The following is a 22,189-nucleotide window of genomic DNA, read 5'->3' as shown; positions in this document are numbered from 1 at the left end:
ACTGTCTGGACTGGTGTCTTGTAAAACCAGCCGTTATCAAAGAACCCAAAGCCCTGCCTGTAGCACCAGTCCTGTAGCCAATTGTTTACAGACTGAATTTTTCTATTCCCTCCCATATCATCACCCAAAACTGGAAGGAAGGAAGAGAAAATCACTTGAGCCCCAGACTCTTTTACCATCCGTCCCAAGGCCTTGTAATCTTTTTTTCATTCCCCTATGTCATGACCCATGTGTTTTCATACCGACTTGTATGACTAGCCACCCCAAACATTTACCCAGAAGCACATCAGAAAAGGAAGCCCACCCCTCTCACTGCATATAGGAATGTTGTCACCTTTGAAAGCATAATTTCCCCATGTGTTTTCATAGTGCATTGTGACTGGCTGATGGTGACTTTTGACACTGCCATACCCACATGTTCTCAGATCTCCCTCTTATTGGCTGCCTGCTTCCTTTGGACAAGGAAGTGCACTGATAAAAAAAATATACATTTTATACAGTATGTACATTTATAGAAATATATATATAAACACGTGTGCAAATATTTATATGTAGCATTTTAATATACGCTGTTGTATATATATTTATAAAGCTATAGAAAGGAAATTATTAAATTAGTGCTAATAAGTATTAATATTTCTATTTATTAAAATTATTTATTTTAACTTAATAATTTATTCAATAAATTTATTACTACATTTAAGTAATTTATAATTTCATTTATTAATTGACTTTATTTATTAATAGTTGTTAAACTGTTGGTTGCTACTCTATCTTTCTATAGAAATAAAATATATATGTATTGGTAAAAGCATACATATAAAATGGATTAAACATTCTTTAATAAGAGCTAGTTGGATGAATAATTAAAGTTTAAATGTAAATAAAAAGGAATTAAACAAAAGTAAAAGGCAGGTTTGGAGATCCCTATTTTACCAGGCTGCAGAACAAGCCCTGACATGTCTGGGGTGGGGGTGTGGGGGGGACTTCAAAAGGGTGGAGGGGTGAAAAAAAGAGTGGAGGAGCATGAACAAGTTGGAGCATGCCTATGGGAAGGGTTACAGACCCCTCCTAGGAAGCCCACAATGGAGCCACCTGCACAAACCCTGTCATGTGCAAGGAAAGGCCCAAGCCTGTGAGCTCAACTGAGAGGCCTCCACACCCAGCCCCCAGCTGAACAGGATGACCATGCAGGAATAATACAGACTTTGGGCTTTGCACAGTGTTGCAAGAGACAGACAACAGTGGCTGCAAAAATTAAAAACCTGAACAAAATGCCAACTTGAGAAGAACACGTGAAAAAACATGACAAGGAAAAGACCCTAAGGGGTTCCCAAAAAGGACCACACAAACCAGAAGAACCTGCCAACAGGCCCATGAACTGCAAACTAGATGCTGTGGGGGGCAGCTCCCTTTGCCCATTGTTTTGTCAGAGCTTAGAGCTACCTGTAAGACCATTCTGGGGTGCAGGCTGGTGCTCTAAGTGTTTCCTTATCATTAGGGCAATGCTGCAAAGAAGAGGCAGAAGACTGAGCATGCAATCAAGACTGGCCTGTTAGACAATGATTACTGGAAAAGGAGCAAGACGCAGGCTTTGAGACACAGATTGCAGTCCTATGCTCTTATTAATCATAGCTACCACAGAAAAAGCAAGTGGATCATTAAGAGCAATAAGGGTGTTGCAGAGTTGAAAAAACATTATTATTTTTGGGTTTAGCAGGCAGAATGGTGGTGACAAAAAGGTCTGGTGGGGCTGGTAGTTCTGAAGCCTTGGCTTACAGGCTTGCAAATGAGAAAAAACTGTTAGAATGAAGGAATTAGGAAAGCTAAGTGAATTTTGTATCCCTGCAAGCATCATATTGGCAAGGACTTACAGGAACCACAAGAGTCTGTAAGTGCAAACTGGTTTTCTGAATAGAATAGAATAGAATAGAATAGAATAGAATAGAATAGAATAGAATAGAATAGAATAGAATAGAATAGCTCTGTTGGAAAGGACCTACAATGATCATCTAGTCCAACTGCCTGACCACTTCAGGGCTGAACAGAAGTTAAGGCATATTAAGGGCAAATGCCTCTTAATCACTGACAGGCCTATTGCAGTGTTTGAACATCTTCTCGGTAAAGAAATGCTTCCTAATGTCAAGTCTGAAACTCTCCTGACACAGCTTTGAACCATTCCCATGCGTCCTGTCACTGGATACCAGGGAGTAGAGATGAGCACCTTTCTCTCCACTTCCTCTCCTCAGGAAGTTGTAGAGAGCAATGAGGTCACCCCTCTGCCTCCTTTTCTCCAAACTACATGAGCCCAGAGTCCTCAGCCACTCCTCATAGGATGTGCCCTCCAGCCTTGTTGACCTCCTTTCAACACATTGAAGTACCTTAACAACCTTAAATTGCAGGGCCCAAAACTGTACTCAAGGTGAGGCTGCACCAATGCTGAAAGTGGCTGATCTCATGAGTGGGGCTGACGTGGAAGGGGCATTGCCAGGAGCACAGGCAAACAGGGCCAGCAAACAGGAGTGAAGCAGTGCAGCAGTTTGCACAAGCAGTTTAAGCAGGCAGGGCAAGGAAGCTTGGCAAGCTCAAGTGCTTTATCTCACATGGCTGTTGTCACCCTTGCAGAAGGAGCAGACTATGGTATCCACTCGGAGCAAAGGTAAATACCTTGCACTCAACAGGAAGGAGGTGACAACTCAGACAGAGCTGCCATGTGAACATGCAGACACCCAGACTTCAGGCTGCAGAGAATGCCAGAGCCTTTCACTGATATGGAGTGGTAATACAGAAAACAGCTGTGTGAGGTGTGAGCAGGTGGATGACCTGATCAGCCCGGTAGTAGAGCTGAGAGAAGAGGTGGAAAGGTTGAGAAGTATCAGGGAGCTGGAAAAGGAAATTGACTGGTGGGATCAAGCTCTGGTCTCCCAGGGGCAGGTAAGACCACCAGCAAGAAATGGAGATCAAGAGATTCCTGTCTCCTACCCTCGCCTGAATGAAGAAGGCAGGTCAAGGGAAAGGGTTCAACAGAAGAAAGTCCACACTCGGGGTGGCAGGAGAAACACCCCCTTACCCACCGCACTTTCCCAGGTGCCTCTGTCCAACAGGCATGAGGCTCAGGATGTGGAATGCAGCAACTTCAGGAATAACGGGAAACGGTAGCAAGTTCCTGCCTGGCGCAGAAGGAGGAGGGTTCCTACTGTGACCACCCCACCCTCCCAGGTTCCCTTGCAAAACAGGTATGAGGCCTTGCAAGTGGAACCAAACAACAACATTGAGGGAGGCGGTTCCACTAAGTTGGAGGTGCCACAGAGGATAAGTCACCCTGCAGCCTCCATCAAAACAGCTCCCACCAAGAAAAAAAGGCGGGTTGTGGTCATAGAAGACTCCCTTCTAAAGGGAACAGAAGGCCCTATATGCAGGCCTGACCCACTTCTTAGGGAAGTCTGCTGTCTTCCTGGGACCAGGATTAAAGATGCAAAAAGGAAACTTCCTGCCCTGGTTAGGCCCTCAGACTATTATCCCCTAATAATTTTTCAGGTAGACAGCAATGAAACTGAAAAGGGAAAACTGAAGACAATCGAGAGACATCAAGGCCTTGGGATGACTGGTCAAGGGATCAGGAGCACAAGTAGTGTTCTCTTCTATCCCCACAGATGCAGGGTACGACGAGGAAAGATGCAGGAAGACCCACCAGATAAATGCCTGGCTGTGGGACTGGTATCACAGGCAGAATTTTGTTGTTGTTTTTTTTTTTTTATCATGGGTTGGCTTACATGGCACCTGGCCTGTTAGTGACTAATAGGATGCATCTGTCTCAAAAGGGGAAAAAGATCCTGGGGCAGGAGTTAGCAGGACTTATTGAGAGGGCTTTAAACTAGATTTGAAGGGGGAGGAAATAAGGTGTGGCAAAGGCACACCCAAGGGCAACATGCCAGCTTTTGAGGGTACTGCTAGCAAGGCCCTTTGATCTGCCGTCCCAGTGGAGGTAGGGGATGGAGAAATGCACAGTAAGAGAAACACAAGGGTTATAGATGTGTCAGAAACCATGAAAGCACTTGAGGATGGCCACAAAGGAATTAGGGCTTCTCACCAGAAAAAGGTGGTGGAATCAATGGCCTAGCTGAAGTGCATCTATACGAATGCACGCAGCATGGGCAACAAACAGGAGAAGATGGAAGCCATTATGAGGCAGAAAAACTATGATATATTTGTCATCTCAGAAACACGGTGCGATGACTCTCATAACTGGAGTTCTGCGTTAGATGGCTATAAATTCTTCAGAAGGGATAGGCGAGGAAGGAGAGGAGGTGGGGTAGCCATGTGTGTTAGGGACTGTTCTGATTGTCTGGAGCTTGATGAGGATGATCATAGGGTTGAGTGTCTATGGGTGAGAATCAAGGGGAAGGGCAACAAGGCGGACATCCTGGTGGGCATCTGTTACAGACCACCCAACCAGGATGAAGAGGCAGATGAAATATTTTGCAGGCAGCTGGGAGAAGTCTCCCGATCGCTAGCCCTTGTTCTTATGGGGGACTTCAACCTGCCAGATGTCTGCTGGAAATACAACACAGCAAAGAGGAAGCAGTCTAGGAGGCTCCTGCAGTGCATGGAAGACAACATCCTAACACAGCTGGTTAGTGAGCCTACTAGGGAAGGAGACCCACTGGATCTGTTTTTTGTAAACAGAGAAGGACTCATGGGCAACATGTCATTTGGAGGTCACCTTGGGTATAGTGATCATGAAATGATTGAATTTACTTACCTTGGAGAAGTTAGAAGGGTGGTCAGCAGAACTACTACTTTGGACTTCTGAAGGGCAGACTTTGACCTGTTTAGAAGGCTGGTTGGCAGAGTCCCTTGGGAGGCAGGACAAAGGACTCCAGGAAGGCTGGTCTCTCTTCAAGAAGGTAATCTCAGAGGCGCAGGAGCAGGCTGTCCCCATGTGCCGGAAGGCGAGCCAGTGGGGAAGAAGACTGGCCTGTCTGAATAGAGAGCCACGGCTGGAACTTAGGAATAAAAAGAGAATTTATAATCTTTGGAAGGAGGGGAAGACCCCTCAAGAGGAATACAAGAATTCTGTGAGGTTATGCAGAGAGAAAATTAGAAGGGCCAAATCCCAACTAGATCTGAGCCTAACTATTGCTGTAAAAGGCAACAAGAAATGCTTCTATAAATATATTCACAACAAGAGGAGGGCTAAGGAGAATCTCTATCTGCTGATGGATGCAAAGGGAAACATAGTGACAGAAGATGAGGGAAAGGCTGAGGTGCTAAATGCCTTCTTTGCCTCAGTCTTTAATAGTCAAAACAGATGTGCTCCAGGTACCTAGCCCCCTGAGCCAGAAGACAAGGATGGGGACCAGAATGAAGCCCAAATAATCCAAGGGGAATTTGTTCGCAACATGCTACACCACTTGGTCACCTACAACATGAGTTTATGAAAGGCAGGTCCTGCTTGACCAACCTGATCTCCTTCTATGACAAGGTGACCCACCTAGTAGATGAGGGAAAGGCTGTGGATTTTTTTTCTATGCAGCTCAGGATTCATACTGTGGTGCAAGAGGCCTATTATATTTTAGGTATTGATAAATTCTGGGATCTTGATTAACTAATTGCTGATGACAAAAAGCTAGGAGGAGTGGCTGATAAACCAGTGTTGCAGAAGGGAATGTTAGGCAGCTTTGATCTAGCAGCAATTTAGAGTTTACTAAGATAGATCACAAGTTTAATACATGATTTCTAATAACACTTAACAGCTGATTAATAAAATTATTGAAAAAAATTAAATGTGACTTGATTACAGAATTCATTGATGTCAAGGGTCACACTGCACTTACAAAAGAGAAAGTTAAATCACATATAGACACACACAGAGGTAGCTGATTAAAAGTTTATATACAAGTCTATAAACACAAACATACTCGTGCACATTAATCCATGGATATTTGAATAAATTCACCCACTAACCTATAGCTTTGTGCATATGTATGTGGAATATATTTGGAGGTATACCTATAAAATTTCACTCACGAGTTAAGTGAATTGCTTACTTTAATTCATTGGTATTCTGTCGCGGGAGTGTAATTTAGGGTTCTGCTTACTGCAGAACAATGTTTACATTTCTCAAAGAGAAGTGCAACTTAAAAGACTTTGGTGACGGGTTTACTCTATTTACTGCATGAGGGAAATATGCCAAGCCAAATGCTGCCTACCTTCGCTCTAGGAGCCTGTACCTGTTCACAAAGCAAATTTTCAGATGTCTTCCCTCCCTGATAACCATTCGCTCCGGAGTCTGTGTCTTGGAGCTCCGGAGGCAAACTTTCAGGCGAGGCCTGCATCTGTCGTGGTGCAAACTTTCAGGATTCTTCTCTCCCTGATAACCGTTTGTTCTGGAGTCTATGTTTAGAACTCCAGTGGCAAAAATTTTCAGGCAAGGCCTGATAACTGTATGCAGAACAGACTTTCAGGAGACAAAATTCTCAGGAAAAAAAAAAAAAATAATGGAGTAGAATAGCAGGAGGGCTGACTCAAGCTTGGTACCTGTGCAGGGATCCACCTGAGCATACAAAACTACAGACTTTTATATCTTTACAGACCCTTCACACCATGATTCAGTCCAATAGCAATATTTCACTTTGGGTTCTTCTTGCTTCTCATTGGAACTTTTTCTCTGATTCCACGTGGGCCTTTGTTTTGCTCAGCTGCAGACATTGTTTATGGTCCATAGCCTTGCAGGTACTGTTTTGTCTGAATAAATCCTTCCTTCTCAGCAAAGTGCAAAATAGGCCCCATTTTGCAGATGTTTGTAATGTCTCTGTGTTAGCCTTGGATCATTATTTTTCCCAGTCTGTTCCATTTTTTCCCAGCAAAGTGCAAACTAGACCTTATCTTGCAAGTGTTCAGTGTAGTTTGTAGTTGCTTTTGGTAAAAATGAGCAGAAGTTTACAGCTTAAAATTTTACAAATCCAGCTTACCGAGTAACATCAAGCAAAGAATATATTAAAAATCATACAACATTATACTTCTAGATTATTCATTATATTTAGTATGCATTTACTTAAGCTAAATTATTAATATTAAACTTGAATTGGGCTCATCCACTGACCTGTGAGTAGTAAAACCATTGCCATATAGCCCACTTATTTAGCATGGAGAGCTAAAAGTGGTCTCATCTAGGCTATTGTATTTATAGAATGAAGTGATTGACTTATAGTCAAATTGCATACAGTAGGAAAAGTATGCATGAGACTCCCTGCACCCACAAGTTACTGGCATTCAGTGTGCTGTTCTGCTTCCTTGTTGGTCTCCTTGAAGGAGTTCTTGGCCTGGCTACAGCTCAGGCCCTTGCCTCCTCTGGAGCCTGGACAAAACTGCTGCTTGTTTAGGGTGGGGGAACGGTGTCGAGTGCATCTGCCACACTTTCCTCAATGTGCGATTTGGTAAAACTCAAGAAATCTGTATTCACCCATGGCTTTGCAGCATTGATTTGTCATGAGATGTCTCTGAGGGGCATCCCACCTCAGAGGGAGATACTGAATCACAGCCTGCTGCGATCCAGGAGAGCTCAAAGGGCCTTTAGGATCACTATTTATAGGGTTGCAAGATAGATGACTTGAGTCAGTATTTTTCAACTGTAGCCACTCTTAGGATGAGGTCATATTTTGGCAGCATCCAGAACTCTCTAGATCGTATAGTTCTGGTACCATTTCACTGGGGCTGAGTCCCAGGGAGCAGGTGTACCAAACTGTCAAAAGTGACTGATGGTCATTACCTTTCCCAGGCAAAAAGGGGGTGTATTCCCATATGGCAGGAGTTCCAGGAGTAGGAAAGGTGTGCTTTCATGTCTTGACTCTCCATACTTATGTCTCAGTTTTTCCCAACTTCACTGCACTTCCACAATGGGGAATTGTTCTTGGCAGGGCTATAGAACATGGAGAGGAGCCTCAGTGCTCTATCATCTCACTGCACTCCCACAGTGGGAAGTGTTTTCCCCAAATTGTGCCTGACTGCCCTGGTAGCCAGGTAGCAGAGTGACCCAGGAGAGAGGGGGTTGCAACCACCACAGCCAGAGTGTCGTGCTGCCATATAGAGGGACCTCAAAAGACTGGAGAAATGACCAGGTGGACACCAAGGTGAACATGAGCCAGCAACGTGCCCTTTCAGTAAAGAAGGCTAATGGTATCCTGGGCTGCATTAGGAGGAGTGTTGCCAGCAAGTTGAGAGACGTGAACCTTCCCCTCTACTCAGCACTGATGAGGCCACACCTGGAGTCCTGTGTCTAGTTCTGGGCTACCCAGTACAAGCAAGACGTGGCCATACTGGAGGGAGTCCAATGAAGGGCCACAAAGATGATGAAAGGACTGGAACATCTCTCATGTGAGGAAAGGCTGAGAGATCTGGGACTGTTTAGCCTGGAGAAAAGAAGGGTCGGGGGAGATCTCATCAGTGTATATAAATACCTGAAGGGAGGGTGCAAAAAAGATGGAACCAGGCTGTCCTGGTTTTGTTAAAAACAAGTTTCTCTTTTAGTGAATTTGCCTGTCAGCTAAAGCTTTCATATTAGCTGCATTTTCCTGGAAAACCAGATACATGTTTTGGTAAACATAGCAATGGAATGCAAGGTTATTGATAAGGATGGAATCACATCTCGTGAGAGGGGCAATGAGAAACAGGTGACCAGAAACTGACCAACGGAATATAACATTCCATTCACGTGAATACTTCATATAAAAGTGGGAGATCACAAGGATCTCGTCCCTTTTCCTTATGGCCGACATTAGGAGAGGACCTTGCAAGTTGTCCCTGCGAACTGAGGCCTAGTGACAGACTGAATCCAGCTCCGGTTGGCTGCAGAGTCTGCAGGCTCTTGTCAGTGGTGTTCAGTGACATCACCAGAGGCAAATGGCACAAATTGAAACACAGGAGGTTCTTGTCTTTTTTACTTTGAGGGTGTCTGAGCACTGGAACAAATTGCCCAGGGAGGTTGTGGAGTCTCCCTCCTTGAAGATGTTCAAAAGCCACCTGGACATGGTCCTAGGCAACTGGCTCTAGGTGGCCCTGCTTGAGCAGGGGTGTTGGACCAGATGACCTCCAAAGGTCCCTTCCAACCTCAACCATTCTTTGACTGTGATAACTTCATTCCAGCCAGATGCAGTACAATTCTTATTAAATACTAGTTTGTCATTAACGGTTGGAAGTTCATATAAGCCAGTATCTCATGTATGGCAGCATTGCACAATTGAATGAATAAACCATTGGCATATGATGATAAGCAAGAGGGAAATATCTCTTCCAAAACATCACTGATGCAAAATAGTGAGGGCCTTGAAATGTCAGGGGCAGGTTGTTGTATAATGTGTGGGACACTGCAGCGGGTCTGTGGAATCCTTGACAGAAAATATGAGAGTAGAGATCAGCCTTGAGATATTAAGATTTACCCTTGAGAAGGATGGGAGTAAAGGAGTATCCGGAGAGAGGAGAGATGTACCCGTGAGAGAGAAAGGGATAGAAGAATAACATGGATGATAGAAAAATTAACCAATGAGATGTTAGTGCTGTAACTTGTAACCAATAGTGAAAAGACACATGAACTGGTAGAATTGTATAAAAATGCACTTGTAGCAATAAATGGCACTCCATTACTTTCATCTTGAAAGAACTTGGTCCATGTTGTTTGTCCATCTCAACCGTGACATATGGTGACCTCGACGTGATCCTGCTTGAAGAGGATCTCGCATGACAAGGTGACAGCGTGAAGCTGTGAACAGCCGAAGAAGAGCTGTGGAGACGGAGCCCGGTACAGCTGATAAGAGCAGCCGAGGAGAGCTGCCGAAGATCCGGATCGATTGAAAAGACACCTCGCTAAGGAGGAGGTGAGCTACCGGGAACAGGGGGGATGAAACTTATCTAAAGAAGAGGGTACTATATTATCCACGTGGAAGCTGCTTCTGAAGAAGCAGGGTGTTAGCCTTCCGGAACTGACTTTAAGAAAAATGTTACTGTGGGGCAAAGCACAAGGTTTAGAGGTTAATCCTGTGACAGCATTTAGTGTGTCACAATGGATGGACTTGGGAGATAAATTGTTTGACAGTGCTACCCAAGGGTCCAAGGAAACAACTGAACTATTATCGACGTGGCGCTTGTTATTAGATACTCTGAAAGAGTTAAAACAGCAACAGGCAGAGGCGGCAGAGTGGGATGGTCTTCCTGGCTCTCCTGGGCCAGATTCGGAGAAAAAAGCAAGATTAAGTACCACTCTGACCTCCCTTGTTACTAAGGATTCATCAAAACCGCCCAAGTCCATATTATCTGACACGGATAAGGATCCGCGGCACTTAATTGGAAAGTTAAAAGGAGTAAAGGAGGAGCGTACGTATGTGTGGCCCCGAGATCAGAAAAAAACTACGAAAGAGTCGTATACATATGTGTGTCCCCGAGATCAGTTAAAAGCTATGAAAGACTCACATGAAAAAACAGCGTTATGGTCTCGGGAGGGGCCCTCAGAGCACCAGTCGGAGCACCAGTCGGAGCAGTGCGTTCGGCCGACCACTCCGCTGTCATTAATCACAGCTTGAACCTCTCCTCTACCATCATCAACTGCGGTTCCGCCGTCTGCGTCACCGCCATTGATCACAGTTCAACCCTCTGCCCCGCCGCTATCAGTCGCGGAAGAAAAAAATGGACATTTTTTTTCCTATTCCCCCTTGCCTGGAGATTTAGGTGGGGAGGACCCCCCCCCGTGGTGAGCCAGACCGAGCCAAATAACGTAATTCCTATGGATTTGAGTCCCCCCAACCTGCCCCCGCCTCCCTGCCACACTACTGAAAGGTGACTTCCTGAGGGTGGGGGTAGAGTTTCAGAGCGTAAACTGAACTTACCAAAAAGCTGGGATTTACCCCCAGTTTCGATTACAGTTAAACCACGGGACCCTGTGCGTTTCTGGAAGAGACACTACTTGACACGCCACAACTACAGGCACGATAACTTTCTGAAATCCTGAGGCAGTCAACAGACCTCGCATATCAAGCTATGATAAAGGTGCCTGAAACCAACAATGCAGCCAAATCATTTGCAACTATTAATCAGGGTCCCAATGAGAATTACACGCAATTTATTACCACCTTCAAGAGGCCATCAATAAGCAGGTTGAAAACTTAGAAGCTAAGGAAGCATTGGTGCTGAAATTAGCAGTAGAGAATGCTAATGTTTGCTATCAACATGTTATCTGCAAGTTTTACAGTACATATTATGCGTTTCTGTGTATTGCCTCTCTGAAAATCAAGCAGCTTGTTAGGAATGGGAGTTAATTGTTTTACTAGTTGTTTTTCAGTGCGCCGTAAAACTCTCTCCCCATTTTTCCCAGTCATGCTGCAAGCAGCCTGTGTTTTCTACCCCTCCCTCCCCCTTCTCAAGGTTTTTACTTGCAAGATGGGGTCAGGAATAATTGTTTTCAGTTGTGTTCCTGAAAAATCAGTATTGGGAGGTGTTTTAAAACTTAGGAAAGCACTCGGAATTATGAGGAAGGAAGATCTTGTTAAATATTGGAATCAGTGTTGGCTGCTGTTTACGTTAAATGATTGGGAAAAGTGTCCAGGGAATAGAATCTTGAAGTATAACACCTTGTTGCAATTAACGTTGTTTTTAGGGCGAGAAGAGTAGGACAAAATAAATCGCTACAAGAGATCATTAAATCCTTTCGGACAGCTGAGAGAGTTAACTGATAACACGCAGGTCACAGTAAACTTGCTGAAGTCTGCAAGATGCTTTCCTCATTAACCTGTTTTCTTTGTGGGTATCGGTTTAAGCATGTTGCAATTTTGGTAGGTCTTTGTTATATGGTACGATAAATTCACAGTCTGTTAAATTATGAGAATCCGTTGACTCAAAATGTGTGTTTTGTGATAATACAGAAGATCATAAGTAATTTAGTTCTTTACTGCGTGAATGTGATGGTAAAATTTTGTGTGTAGTAGCTGCTATTTTTTTTCTTTTCTCTAGCATGCTACCTTTATTTCGGCATTCAGACTTGCGCAACTCTGTGACAGGCTGTGTCTCATCTCGGTGTGCTGGATTTGGTTTTTCCATATGCACATCATGTAAAGAATCCTGGTTTTGGAATAACAGCTGTGGCGCACCAGATGAGACACTAAAACAAAACAAAACAAAAAAAGTCCTTGCCCAGTCCAGCTTGCTGCGGGGGCCGATTGGGCTCCAGCACGCACTGACTTTTTTTGTCAGGGAGACCCAGAGGTACCTCCACCTGGCTGAGCAGTAAGCAGCCCAAAGGTGCAATGCGAAAATTGAGATATTGTCTTAAATTGGTGTAACTGTGATCCATCTGCTTATTTGAACTTGGTATATGGTTTTTGTATCTGAGCTCAGTATTTTCGTTTGCATACTCATATTTGGTACCAAAAGAATCTTGTTTGGGGAGATAATTACAAAATGGGAACCGGTTCCACTGCTAAAATTCCACCTTGCCTCCCCTTAGGATGCATCCTTACGCATTAGAATGATTGCTTATATTGTTAGAAAAGCGTTTAACTTGTTAAAATGCTATGATAGATGTGAATTAGGAAAAGGTTGCTGGAATGTGAACTGATTATATCTAGGAAAGTAGAATAATGGATTTATGTTTATTATACTGGTTTATACTGTTTTTGGACATCTCTAAATTGTAAAAGGTAAATGGAGCTAAGGAATGTAACTATTTCTGAGCTACTTGAAATTGCATATAAAGTGTAATTGGAATGAAATGGGTAAACAAAAGAGCAAAATATCCCAGGCCTGTGTGCAGCTCATTGTAACTGAGAAGTTTCCCAGAGCCTCCTACTTCGTACCAGCCAGTATGCCAGCTGCGTGACCTTGGTTATATCTACACTGCACAGAAAGAAAAAACAACTGGAAAAACCTGGCTGCCTGCTTTTAAAGCAGTAAAAGGGGGGTTCTCTCTTCCCTCCACTGCAGCGATGTAATACTGAATGGAGCAGTCCGAGGGTGAAGTTTAAAGGCATCCTGAGCAGACCCATAGTTCTAATGAAACTGGAAAATTAAACCAAAAATTTGTTAATAGACTTATTCTGTGGTAATTAGTTGTAAGTGACTTCTTAGTAAATTCACCATGCTAGTTTTTGAGGTCATGAGAGAGAACGAAAGAAAGGCCGTTTTTTGAGACCAATAGAATACTCAATTTGGGACAAAGTTTAAATACATTAATTCTTATAGTTGTTAGAAACTCCTATACCTCTCCTAGGTTAAGATTTGTTAAGTAAATTGTAAGCTCAAATAATGTTTTCTGAGAATTCTGTTTAGTTGCATGGCCTACAAGAAGCTGCTTGGATGGCGCAGATCTGCTTGCTGCAAGTGAGAAATCTCCAAGGAAATTTCAAATGCTGTATTTCCACTAGTATTAACAGCCAATGTTTCGGTAAAGCAATAATGACAATAGCAAATCCATTTATTTGTCCATGTTGCCATTTGTTGCACTCACCCAGCAGTAACTGTGTTGAAAGATGAAATGGGAGCAATAGTTTAATGCTTGGTAGGTATGACAAAAGTTGCTGGGAGATTAAAGATTAAAATTACATTATATTAAAATCTGATCAATCACTTAGATTGCATTTGCCAAACTGTTGAGCAAAAGTTTTGCAAAATTGTGGCTTCTATCAGATACTTCTAAGTATTTGTTATATAAAAAGTACTATTTCACTAAAACCCTTTTATCTAGTGTCTAGTACTTCTTGTTAGCCTTCAGTCAGTGGTAGCATATCTACATTAGGAAGAAACAGACACAAAACTGAACTTGGTGTGCATTATAATACTAATTTTAATTTCCAGTCAAATGCTTTAAAATATTAGAAGTGATTGTGTCAAATGCATTTCATAAACATTTTCCAACTAACTTGTTTTGTTTCTAGGACAAGATTCCCTGCCTTTGTGCATTGCATGATATATCAAAGAGGTGAGAGAACCTCTGTCTTTGATGAGTTTTAGCTAAAGACAAAAACACCTTAAGTATTTACCCCATCGCATTCCAAACCAGAAATGTATGTAGTAGTATAATATTCTGCAGATAGTAAAGCCATTATGTTTTTAGCAATCTAAGGTATCATGATAATTGTTAAGAGTAAGCTAACCCCTGTATAATAATGTAGGGAAAAATGCTGCAAATGATAGCTGGTTTTCTACTGTCTGTATAAGGATTATTTCAAGGATCCAGTCCAGTAATAAACCTAACAATAGCTACTTCCAGACAGCATAACCACAGAATATACTGATGATGACCACTGTCAGGGATTGGCTCAAGGAGCATGGACATGAGTCCACCAAGCAACTGTATGAGCAGAGCCCATTTTAGTTGACATAAGTAGGCCTTAGTTAGCTTGTCTATTAGGCCGTGGGAAAGGGGGGAACGGAAAAGTACTGACTAAGGCAGGGTCAGGATATCCTTGAAGAGATAAGAGTCAGAAGAATGCGGGATGCGCATAGCTAGCTAAACCCAAGTAGGTGGAGTAAGTAAATGTAACCTTTTAGTGCTTAGCCTATTAGATAGAGACAAGTATGCATAATTATGGTATTTGGTATAAATGCACGCTATCTCGGGCAATAAAGTTGAATCATGCTTTATCACTCACTCACACTGAGTCGGCCTGCATGTTTTCCTCAGCCGCGTACTCGCAAGTGGCGCCCCGAACAGGGACTCTCGAAGGAGTGGCTGAAGCAGAGGGGCACCGGGAAGCAGCGACTGAGGGGTCAAGAGCGATCGAACACTGCGTGCGTCGGTGTGTTGTCTCCGAGGACCTGAACTGAATTTAGGAGTTCGCCGTCTGCATGGGCTACAAGGCAAGGACTGCAGGTGGTGCCAGGTTTACAAGGTACCAAGGATTATAGGGTAAGGCACTTTTCTTTTGCCTAAGGGCAGGTATCAGCATTTTTTTTTTTTTTTGCCTAAGGGCAGGTATCAGGATTTCTTTTGCCTAAGGGCAGGTATCAGGATATGGATAAAGGAACTATGGATTTAGAAGTAGCCCAAGATTTATTACAGCGCTTTTTAGAAAAGCGGGGGGGGGTTGAGTGTACCAAGCATCTAGCTGGTCTAGTTGCAGTAGGTCGAGTGAAAGGGTGTTTTTCGAATACTGATTCGCTCTTTAATGTGTCGGAATGGAGAAAATTAGGAGACATACTATGGGTTATGGTTATAGATGATGATAAATCAGCGAAGAACCTCAAAAAACTATTAACTTGGTGCAGAGGCAATGGATATCCTGCTGACCTGTCAGGAGTTTTTCAAATAGAGACTTGGAAAAAGATGGGAACTGTGTTGTGGAAGGCAATTAGTCACCGTGAAAAATATATTCTCGGCCTTGTAACCTTCTGGAAACTGATAAATACTACAGTGAAGCAATTAAAACCTGAAAAGACTGTTATGAGCATTAGTGACTCAAATTATGAGTATAATTATGAGTGCATAATTATGGTATTTGGTATAAATGCACGCTATCTCGGGCAATAAAGTTGAATCATGCTTTATCACTCACTCACACTGAGTCGGCCTGCATGTTTTCCTCAGCCGCGTACTCGCAAGTGGCGCCCCGAACAGGGACTCTCGAAGGAGTGGCTGAAGCAGAGGGGCACCGGGAAGCAGCGACTGAGGGGTCAAGAGCGATCGAACACTGCGTGCCTGCATGTTTTCCTCAGCCACGTACTCGCAGACCACAATATAATATTTTCTAAAATATTATTTTCAGTAAGGTAGAGTACAAAATGATTAGGCATTTGGTAATCATGATGTTAGAAATATCGATTTTTTTAAATTTAAATCAGTGGACCAGCTCATCATTCAACCTTGAAATTTATTTTTTACTTATTTTCTAAGTTAGTGTCAAGGGTTTTGATTGCGAGGTGACAATAAAACCGTGGCAGATGTATTGTTAACCTCCTCTCCCCCCCACTTCCCCCTTCAGCCCCTCCCTCTCCCCCCTTCCCACTAAGGACAGGCGATTGGGAGGGAAAGAAGGACAGAGAGAAGAAAGTTGGAAAAATTAAAAATGTTGTACTAACGCTACTAATAAGAATAGAGAAAATAATACAAAATATACAAAACCAATCTTGAAAGTCCCAGCAACTGCAGAGCTGGCACCCGGAATCCTGGACTGGACTCTGCAGACAACTGGAGCTGGATTCAGTATGTCACTAGGCCTCAGTTCACAGGGGGGACTAGCAAGGTCCTCTCCTAATATCAGCCATAAGCAAAAGGGACGAGATCCTCGTGATCTCCCACTTTTATACGAAGTATTCATGTGAATGGGATGTTATACTCCGTTGGTCAGTTTCTTGGTCACCTGTTTCTTGTTGCCCCCTCTCACGAGAGGTGCATCCATGCTTATCAATAACCTTGCATTCCATTGCTATGCTTACCAAAACATGTATCTAGTTCTCCAGGAAAATGCAGCTAACAAGAAGGCTTTAGCTGACAGGCAAATTCACTAAAAGAGAAACTTGTTTTTAACAAAACCAGGACAGTTAGATAGTCCTACTTCAACTGTTCAGACACTAGTGAAGATAATTCAAAGGAAGTTTTTGAAACTTAAATTAATAGCTAAATATGTAGCTTTAAACTCAAATATTTTATTTTTCACTCTGCTTTAATTTACTATGTTGTACTAAACACCTAACAAGCCTGTAAAGAGGAATCAGAAACAAGTTCCAAAGAGCTCTAGCATGCTCAAAATGCTGAATTTGTTTTATCCATCCTTGGCCACGTCTTTTTAGATTATCTCCAATATTAGCTTTCCTCTTGATGTTTCAGTAGGATGGGAGACAGAAGAATAGATTCTGTGAGTTTCAAGGGATAGGATTATGCTGAAATTCTGGGATTCACTCCTTGGGGGAATTTGATTCCTATTCAGAAGTACCTAGGATTTGAAAGTCAAATAGAGAAGGGGGAAGACTGACTGACAAGACACCTACTGAAAGCCATGGAAAACTGGCACTTGACACAGCCAGCTATAGCTAAGACTTATCCACGATGTTTCTCTGCTCACAACTAAATTTTCACTTGTTTGTACCTTCGCTAGCTGCCAGGTGCCCACCAAGCCGCTCTATCACTCCCCCTCCTCAACAAGACAAGAGGAGAAAATAACATGGAAAAATTTGTGGCTCGAGATAAGGACAGGGAGATCACTCACCAATTACTGTCACAGTCAAAACAGACTTGACTTGGGGAAAGTTAATTCAAATTATTGCCAATTAAAACCAGAGTATCCTGTTTACCCAAAAATAAGACAGGGTCTTATATTAATTTTTGCTCCGAAACTTATTACTTTTTTACATGTATAGCTGTCTGGACACTATTTAAATTGACTTTTAAAATGAACTGTAACTAGGGCTTCTTTTTGTAGTAGGGCTTATATTTTGAGCATCCTCAAAAATCCTGAAAAATCATGCTAGGGCTTATTTTTGGGGTAGGGCTTATTTTCAGGGAAACAGGGTAGGACAGTGAGAAACAAAAACAAAACTAAAAACATCTTCCCTCCACTCCCCTTCTTCCCAGGCTCATTCATTCCCAACTCTTCTACCTCCCCCTCCCCGAGCAGTGCAGGGGTATAGAGAATGGGGGTTGCTGTCATTTCATAACACTTCATCTCTGCCTCTCCTTTCTCACACTTTTTCTCCTGCTCCAGTGTGGGGTCCCTCCCATGGGAGACAGTTCTTCACAAGCTGCTCCAGCATGCATCCTTTCCATGGGGTGCAGTCCTTCATGAACAGACTGCTCCAGCAAGAACCTCCCATGCCATCACGGGTTGTGGTGGATGCACTCGACTCCCCCCACCCCAGCCAAAACAGCAGCAGTTTGGTCCAGGCTCCACAGGAGGTAAGGGCCTGAGCCACAGCCAGGCCAAGAACTCCTTCCAGGTGATCCACAAGGAAGCAGAACGGCACACAGTCTGTAAGGTTGCCATAAATTTATTCCTCAAAGTTTCTAACTCCATTTTGGCTGTCATATTTATTGGATATTGTTTTCCCTTACCGGATTGAAGTCCTGTTTCAGTTCTATCAGTGTAGTGTTTGCTTTACTGAAACATTGGCTGTTAGTACTAGTGGAAATACAGCATTTGAAATTTCCTTGGAGATTCCTCACTTGCAGCAAGCAGATCTGCACCGTCCAAGTAGCTTCTTGTAGGTCATGCAATTAAACAGAATTCTCAAAAAACGTTATTTGAGCTTACAATTTACTTAACAAATCTTGACCCAAGAGAGGTATAGGGCTTTCCGGCAAATATAAGAATTCAAATGGTAAAACTTTGTTCCAAATTTGGCATTACATTGGTCTCAAAAAATGTCCTTTCTTTCATTCTCTCCCATGAACTCAAAAACTAGCATGGTGAATTTACTAAGAAGTCTCTTACAACTAGTTACCACAGAATAAGTCTATTAACAAATTTTTTGTTTAATTTCCCAGTTTCATCAGAACTACAGATCTGCTAGGGATGCCTTTAAATTTCACCCTCAGTTTCACCCTCAGGCTTCTCCATTCAGTATTACAACATTGCTGCAGTGGGGGGGGAGAAAACCCCCCTTTCACTGCCTTGGAAGCGGGCAGCAAGGTTTTACCATTTTTTTATCTTTCTCATTACAGTTTAGATACAGTCAAGGCCACACAGGTGGCGTAATCGCTGGTACGAAGTAGGAGGCTCTGGCAAATTCCTCAGTTACAATGAGCTGAGTTTATCTTGCAGCTTGACACAGGCCTGAAATTTATGTTCAAACACAGGCCTGGGATATTTTGCTTTTTTCTTTTCCCATTTCATTCCAACCATAATACACTTTATATGCAATTCCAAGTAGTTCAGCAATAGTTCCATTCCTCAGCTCCATTTACCTTTTAAAATTTACAGATGTCAAAAACCAGCATATTAAACATCAATCCATTATTCCATTTTCCTAAATCCAAATCAGTTCATATTCTAGCAGCTTTTAAATACAACCTCATACAATACCAAGTTCACATCCATCATAGCATTTAGTTTTCTTTCCCATACCTCCAACAAACACAGAAATTCAATGCAAATCAAAGTTTAACAACTTAAATTATTTTCTGGTCTCAAAATTATTAGATAACAATAAGAGCAATTATTCTAACGTGTAAGGATGCAACCTAAGGGGGAGCAAGGTGGTATTTTAGTAGTGGAACCGGTTCCCATTTTGTAATTATCTCCCCAAACAAAATTCTTTTGGTACCAAATATAAATATGCAAATTAAAAATCTGAGCTCAAATATGAAAACCAAACACCAAGTTCAAATATGCAGATGGATCACAGTTACACTTATTCAAGATAATATCTCAATTTTTGCATTGCACCTTTGAGCCGCTTACTGCTGAGCCAGGCAAAGGTACCGCTGGGTCTCCCTGACAAAACAGGTCAGTGTGCGCTGGAGCCCAATCGGCACCCACTCCCCCACCGCCGCAGCAAGCTAGACTGGGCAAGGCTTTTACTAGTGTCTCATCTGGTATGCTATAACCGTTATCCCAAAACCAGGATTCTTTACTTGATGTGCATACAAAAGAGCCAAATTTAGTACATCAAGATGAGACACAGCCTATCACAGAGTTGCGCGTGTCTGGATACCAGAATAAAGCTAGCATGCTAGAAGGAAAAGTAACAGCTACTACACACAAAAATTTTACCGTCACATTCAGGCAGTAAAGAACTGAATTACTCATGATCTTCTGTATTATCACAAAACGCACATTTTGAGTCAACGGATTCTCATGATTTAACAGTCTGTTAAATTATCGTACCCTATAACAAAGACCTACCAAAACTGTAACATACTCAGATACCCACAAAGAAAACAGGTTAATAAGGAAAGCATCTTGCAGACTTCAGCAATTTTTCTGACCTGTGTGTTATCAGTTAATTCTCTGTCAGCTTGTTGAAGTTCAATCCGCCCTGTAAAACTGTCTGTAATGATTCATTGATCTCTTGTAGAGATTTATTTTGTCCTGCTCTTCTTGCCTTAAAAACAACATTAATTGCAACAAAGTGTTATACTTCAAGATTCTATTCTCCGGACACTTTTCCCAATCATTTAACTTACACAGCAGCCACGATTAATTACAATATTTCAAAAGATCTTCCTTCCTCATATTTCCAAATGCTTTCCTATGTTTTAAAACACCTCCCAATACCGATTTCTTAGGAACACTACTGAAAACAATCATTCCTGACCCCATCTCGTAAGTAAAAACCTTGAGAAGAGGGAGGGAGGGGGGTAAGCACAGGGCTGCTTGCAGCTTGAGTGGGAAAAGTTGGGAGAAGGTTTTACGGCGCACTTAAAAACAACTAGTAAAACAATTAACTCACGTTCCTGACAAGCTGCTTGATTTTCAGAGAGGCAATACACAGGAGCACATAATATGTACTGTAAAACTCACAGATATAACACGTTGATAACAAACATTAGCATTCTCTACTGCTAATTTCAACACCAGTGCTTCCTCAGCTTCTAAGTTTTCAACCTGCTTATTGATGGCCTCTTGAAGATGGTCAATAAATTGCATGTAATTCTCATTGGGACCCTGATTAATAGTCATAAATGATTTGGCTGCTTTGTCGGTTTCAGGAACCTTTATCATAGCTTGATATGCAGGGTCTGCTGACTGCCTCAGGATTTCAGAAACTAATGGCGCCTGTAGTTGTGGTGTGCCAATTAGTGTCTCTTCCAAGAGTTGGGGGATACCTGCCTCTTTCAATGAATCCCCATCGTTCGGTCCTAAATGATCCATAGGTGTTACATTGCATAGGTCTAATTTTGCTTGAGTCTTTCATGGTTTTTATATGATCTCGGGGTGACTCGTACACATACTCCTTTTCCTTTTAACTTTTCAAAAAAAATGCTGCAAACCCTCATCTTCATCCGAGTCATCAGATAACGCAGACTTGAACAGTGCTGGAGAATCATTAGTAACAGGGGGGTTCGGAACAGTGCACATTCTCGCCAATGCTTTCTAGCGTCATAATTATTTGTATAACCTGAGTCCTCAGGCGTACCCCCTTTCCCGTCACTATCAGCATGACCGCATTGCCGACTGCTGGATTCACTCGCTATTAGCTGATCTAATCTTTCACACAGTTCCTTTGCTCAGTTCTTATCTGGATACTCCTTCTGCTCTCTCGGTAAAGGCAGATACAAATTGGTAAAAGGACTGATAGTACACTTGTTTACGACTTTAGCATTCTCAGCTTTCACAGGTTCTTTGGGCAAGTTGTCTGACTCCAATCCTTTGGACTTGCTGTTCTCATCAGGGTTGGGTAATAGTGTAGGAGGACGCCCGCTCGGCATTTTTCCTCCCCCTGCCCCGGACTGCTGAACCATTGGGTGTGCCGAAGGCACAGCAGAGGATGGAGTAGGGAGGGTATCAAAGACATGAACCAGGTAAACTTCACAGCGACTTTCAGGATTCTTATCAGGCTGCAACGTTACAAAAACTCCAGCAGCAGCAGACCGTTCAGCCTTAAAATCTTTTAAGGTAGCAATTATAAGCTTCCATGTAGTTACTAATGATTTAGCTTCTTTATCTCCATTGCTGACCTTATCCCATAATTTCTGCCCTATATCGTCCCAAAGTTCAAGTTTAAAAGCCTTCTCGGTTTCTGCCGGGTAGCCGTTAGTTCTACACCAAACTAACAGTCTACATATGTTACTTTCTTCATATTTAAGTCCTCTCACAGAGAGAATATGCAGGAGGAACTTAACTATGGCTTGTTCTTCCTCCTCCTGCCCCCAGCCGCTCACCCTTTCTGGTGATCCGTCAATGAATTTATCCCCGGGGCGTCCGTACACCTCCATCCGGTCTTCAGTCCAGCTGATCCTCCTCTGGCTGGGCCGCTCCAGGCTTTTCCCCGATCATAGTGAGACGCCGTTCAGAGTATCAAGTCGGGGTCACCATTTGTTGGAATGAATAAAGGACTCAGCATTCCGATTCAATGTGAATCACATAAAGCCATTTATTACAGAAACAAGCCTCCTTATATATGCAACTATTCTCTGATCACGCATCCACGCTCCAAGCATGCATTCACTAATTGGATATCATCTAAGTTCACGAGCTGTCCACGCACTGGAGTCTCACTGCTGATAGGTCCATTGATTTACGTCATGTTGAGGCCCTGTTATTGCAGAACT

The sequence above is a fragment of the Columba livia genome, chromosome W (genome assembly GCF_036013475.1).
Source record: "Columba livia isolate bColLiv1 breed racing homer chromosome W, bColLiv1.pat.W.v2, whole genome shotgun sequence".
In the NCBI taxonomy this organism is placed as follows: domain Eukaryota; kingdom Metazoa; phylum Chordata; class Aves; order Columbiformes; family Columbidae; genus Columba; species Columba livia.
Note: the sequence above shows the minus strand (reverse complement) of the source record.